The sequence below is a fragment of the Lithobates pipiens genome, unplaced genomic scaffold (assembly GCF_037356315.1).
Source record: "Lithobates pipiens isolate NorthernLeopardFrog02 unplaced genomic scaffold, aLitPip1_a1.2 Scaffold_23, whole genome shotgun sequence".
In the NCBI taxonomy this organism is placed as follows: Eukaryota; Metazoa; Chordata; class Amphibia; order Anura; family Ranidae; genus Lithobates; species Lithobates pipiens.
In genome coordinates, this window is record NW_027507785.1 from 34,758,146 (window position 1) to 34,763,774 (window position 5,629).

Below are 5,629 nucleotides of genomic sequence, written 5' to 3' on the forward strand. Positions count from 1 at the left end.
CGTAAAATCCTCCACAGCGGCATTGGGCTAAGTATACAACGCCTGGAGTGGAACATGTGACGTGGAATTTTGGAACAAACAAACTGCCATTTGGTAGTCTGATCTTTCGAGAATTGTATATATAGGGACACATGTCACATTGCCCGCATGAATAAGTACCTGGTTGTTTAGGTTTAATTTCCCCTGAAGAGTCCTGAAAGTGGCTTCTGACTAAACTGTCCTTAAGTGATTGAGGTCTCATATAAGTGATTGATGGTACATCATTTATATACTGGTTGACAATAGGGTCAGCTTTTAGGAGCGGCCAAAACTTTTGAATTATGGCACGAAAAGAATGATGTTGGTTAGAGTATTTTGTAATAATGCGTACTTTATTATCCAAATTTTTTTGGTTATTGGAGAAGAGAAGGGAAGTCCTATCTTTATTTTTTACTCTATTATATGACTTTTTCAAAGATACATGACTGTATCCACGTGCTCTTCCAAATTCGTTATGTTCTATTATTCTTTTTTATTTTCTTTATTGTCATGTCTATGTTATATCCAAAATATTTTTGTATAACAACAATGTTAATTCTATTTATTATTGCTTCACATGTACTATAATGTTTTTTGTTGTCTCATTTTGCTTGGCCCAAGATGGGTATCATGGTTTGCGCATTCAGGGATCTCTGTTGCTCTCTATGAGTCCCATCCACATTGAGGAGCTTGGCTTTTTCCCTTCTTCCTCGCACCGCATTCCTAAGCCTTATTATTCTGTGGTATGGGACTGGATCCTTTGTTTTCTTCCCCCTTGGCACCAAGTATGTAAAGGCATATGGACACCCAAGGGCGCCGCTGGGTCATTCCCCCAAGTGGCTCCCGATTCGGGGTGGACATGGGCATGTAATCCCCTTTGGGTTAGAAGCCATGATAATCGCCGCTCTATCTGCCTCTGTGAAAGCTTTTTTCTTCCCGCCCCTGTTTAGGGCGGAGAGCCAGCGCAGCCCCATTTCCATCAGTATCCATCTAAACGGACCTCGTGTTAGCACTGAGGCATTATGGGGATGGTAGTTTAAACGTCGATTCGACGGGCTTTGCACATGCTCATTGTCTCCCCCTATGGCTGTCCGCATCGAGCCGGTGACGTCAGACGCCGGCTCGATGGATGGGGGATTTAAAAAGCAGCGCTGTCATTTCACTAGCACTGCAGGTTCAACACAGACATTGCCGCTACGCTGAATCTTCTTGTTTTGGTAAATATACTTCCTCATTTTAACCTTATACTGCTGTAACACCTTTTCTTATCTATACATACTTATTTATCCTTCCTCTTATTTGCTTGTAGGTTCAGCAAGCTTAGAGTGGCAGCATAGCGCTGCACTCTGTAGCTTACAAAAAACACTGTAATGAGTCGATTGATTTGTTCATTGTGATCTGTTGCATTTGTATTGCATCAATATCATTACATGGAACTAATCCTCTCATCTCTTACCATTACTGCAGGTAAAAACAATTTTATTTTCTTTTACAGCGTACTAGTTACATATTCCAAACAGTTACTACTTACAACTTATACATTAATCAGGCTTAATTCTAATTATAATTATAATTAATTGTTTTATTCCTTAAATAATCAGTATTTTTTGTCTTAATGTGGAGGCTTTTTTCTTCAGCCCCAACCCCCTCATATAACTGAGGGAATTATATCGCTTACTTCTTCTGTTACAATGTAACACTTCTCAATATCTGTATAAAATTTGCAAACTTAGTATTCATTTCTAAATTTTTGTTTTTGATCTTTGTAGCGCTTGCTTACCTCCATCTATGCCCTGCATTGGGCTAGGGTGTTTTTACCATTTGATCCTGTCCCACAATTTTTGCCATCTATTCCACTATCTATTGGCTTGTGTGTTGCGATGCTTGGAATTTACACACCTGGGTAAGCATTGCACCTCCTTGGACTAAGCACATTGAGACTATTTTTTTATATTAAAAATGTCCTGTATTATATATGCATTTAACTGTACGGCACATATGTACATTCTGTACTCTTAAACTTTTTCTTTATGTTATTGTTAGTTGCATACTCCCCTGAAGAAGCACAAATGCGAAACATGTCGGGAGGAAGTACGATCAGTCTCAGCAACTAACACTTTCAGGATCCCCTATACTCTATAGCTATGCATTTTCTGTACAATGAGTGTATTTGCTGTTATTGTCTTTACAAAACATATTTTTAATACATTTCTAAATAAAAAAGTTATGAATTCTTTTAAAAGAAATCTCTGTTTCTCTATAAATTGTACCGTATAAAAATCCCCTGCTCCCCTTTTTTCCTTTTTTAGGATACAATATAGTGGGAGACACACTCTTCTGGAGTCTGAATGTGGGAGACACACTATTCTGGAGTCTGAATGTGCGACCCACTCTTCTGGAATCTGAATGTGGGCGACAAACTCTTCTGGAGTCTGAATGTGGGCGTCACACTCTTCTGGAGTCTGAATGTGGGCGACCCACTCTTCTGGAGTCTGAATGTGGGCAACACACTCTTCTGAAGTCTGAATGTGGGCAACACACTCTGCTGGAATCTGAACATGGGCGATACACTCTTCTGGAGTCTGAACTTGGTCAACACTCTTCTGGAGTCTGCACATGAGCGTCCCTTTTTAATCTTGCTCACTGTGGCAGGACTGCCGTGTAAGCTGTGTCTGCAGTAAATTTTGCCTTCATCTGCAATAAAGAAAGAGGAACTGGATTTAGCATCTTTACCTACCTCATATATTTGTGTATATAATATATGATATTGTGTTAAAATGAGCAAATTTCAGGGTGAAGAATGGGCGAATCTTATGCTAGGATATGCAATAGACTTTGAACGGGGGATCAAATTGAAACCCAAACTACCTTCTTGGTTCATAAATTGAGCGATATTCTTGATAGGAAAGAAATTAACCCATTTGGACTCTTGCGACCCCTTTCTAGGAGGTTTTTCCTCTGGAAAAACTCATTTAAATTATCGTATTGTATTTTACAAACGGTCACCACCTATTTGGTGGACAGTGAAATTATACATTACTAATGATAATATTGGACAACTGGTGCACAATCTCTGTGATTTATTTGAAATACATGGTGTTTTACAATGTTACAATTGATAATCTATCTATAGAACTATATACATATTTGTGTTCATTATATTGTTTTTGCCACACGTGATATTGATTTATTGCATGCTTGACTGTATGTGCAGTGCCAATTTTCACATCATCTATCGTCATAATATTATCCCCATATTTGTCTTTCAGATTCCTGTAATATTTTTTGTTCAGTCCCTTTTGGTAGGTGGCGTTCCTCTTTTGTGCATCTTCCTGGCAAGGGGGGAGCAGCAACATCTGCACTCCCACTCTGTTTCACTAGGTGGCCGCTTCGGCTGCTGATGCGAACAATCCCTTTGCCAGCAGCGTTCCCGATCACCCCCGGACAGCGGTCAGGGATTTTAACCTTGTGGAACGCGGAGGGAGCCACACAAGGCATACCTCTATGGCTGCCCCCACCTCCCTTCCTGTGGCGTGTTTTCCATGAACACATCCAATTAGGGATACTTTATTTGTGGATACTTTACTTGTGGAGGTGGGCTGATCTTGAGATGATCACTCCACATTCCTCCCTGGACGGTCAGACGTCTCCATTTTCCCCCACAGGAGTAAGTAATATTTATCCATTTATTCTTGTTGGCCTATTGCCATGTTTCGCTAGGTTATGCCTAAATCTGACATCCTGACCAGCGATTTTTATTATCAGGCATTTGGGCTACCTACTTTCTACATGACAGTCTTTTGACAATACAGCCATTTTAGTGATGCTTACATCATCATCAGGGATGAGCTTTATGTTCGAGTCAAAGTCATGATCGACTCGAACATTGGCTGTTCGCCAGTTTGCCGAACAGAAAACAATTTTGGGTGTTCGCGGCAAATTCGAAAGCCACGGAACACCCTTTAAAAGTCTATGGGAGAAATCAAAAGTGATAATTTTAAAGGCTTATATGCATGGTATTGTCATAAAAAGTGTTTGGGGACCTGGGTCCTGCCCCAGGGGACATGTATTAATGCAGTGAGCATTGATTTTAATAATGCTTAAAGTGAAACAATGAAAGTATAATATTTCTTTAAATTTCGTACGGGGGGGGGGGGTGTCTATAGTATACCTGTAAAGGGGCGCATGTTTCCCGTGTTTAGAACAGTCTGACAGCAAAATGATATTTCTAAAGGAAAAAAAGTCATTTAAAATGAATTGTCGGTCCACAATACACATAAAAGTTCATTGATAAAAACAGCATGGGGATTTCTCCACAGGGGAACCCCGAACCAAAACTATAATAAACTAGAAATGTGTGGGGGTCCCCCTAAATTCCATACCAGGCCCTTCAGGTCTGGTATGGATATTAAGGGGAACCTCACGCCAAAATTTAAAAAAAATGGCATGGGGGCCCCCCTCAAAATCCATACCAGACCTGAAGGGTCTGGCATGGATTTTAAGGGGAACCCCACACCAATTTTTTTTTAAAAATGGTGTGGGTCCCCCCAAAAATCAATACCAGACCCTTATCCGAGCACGCAACCTGGCAGTCTGCAGGAAAAGAGGGGGGATGAGAGAGCGCCCGCCCCCTCCTGAACCATACCAGGCCACATGCCCTCAACATTGGGAGGGTGCTTTGAGGGAGCCTCTCAAAGCACCTTGTCCCCATATTGATGTGGAAAAGGGCTTCATCCCCACAACCCTTGCACAGTGGTTGTGGGGGTCTGTGGGCGGGGGGCTTATCGGAATCTGGAAGCCCCCTTTAACAAAGGGACCCCCAGATCCAGGCCCCCGCTTTGTGAATTGGTAAGAGGGTACAAATGTACCCCACCATTTCACAAAAAAAGTGACAAAAAGGTTAAAAAAGACAAGAGAGTTTTTGAGGCGGTTTTTTCCTTGATTAAATTCTTCTTCTTTCATCTTTACGTAAACGGGTGACCCCGCCCTCCTCTGACACACGGAGACTTCCCTATGGCTTTCCCCGTCTTTTCAGAGGACTATGCCCCACCCTCCGTTATTTAAGAAGTGTCAGAAGAATCAAAGCATCACATGGCTGAAGACTCCCACAGAGGCGGATCGTGCAGACAGCGCAGAGAAGAAGCCAGAGCAAGATGCGGGGCGAGAAGAGCGGAGGAAGAAGAAGATGAAGAAGAAGATGAAGAAGAAGATGGAGAAGAAGATGGAGAAGAAGAACTTGGAGAAACAAGAAGAACACGGAAATAAGACCAGAAGAAAGAAGATGAAAGAAGAAGAATTTAATAAAGGACTTGTCAAAAACCGTGTCTTGTCTTTTTTAACCTTTTTGTCACTTTTTTTGTGAAATGGTAGGGGTACATTTGTACCCCATTACCAATTCACACAGGGGGGGCCGGGATCTGGGGGTCCCCTTGTTAAAGGGGGCTTCCAGATTCTGATAAGCCGCAGACCCCCACAACCACTGGTCAAGGGTTGTGGGGATGAGGCCCTTCTCCCCATCAACATGTGTACAAGGTGCTTTGAGGGGCTACATCAAAGCACCCTCCCAATGTTGAAGGCATCTGGCCTGGTAGGGGGGGGGGCGCTCTCTCAC

The 5,629-nt window shown here is 42.1% G+C and overlaps 1 long non-coding RNA gene across 1 annotated transcript; it reads left to right on the forward strand.

Annotated features, from left to right (window-relative positions):
- Positions 1 to 824: 824 nt before the first annotated feature.
- Positions 825 to 2,322, forward strand: LOC143927374 (uncharacterized). The gene is made up of 3 exons (XR_013262267.1): positions 825 to 1,235; positions 1,328 to 1,485; positions 1,788 to 2,322. It is a non-coding gene; the product is annotated as an uncharacterized LOC143927374 (long non-coding RNA).
- The last annotated feature ends 3,307 nt before the right edge of the window (positions 2,323 to 5,629 follow it).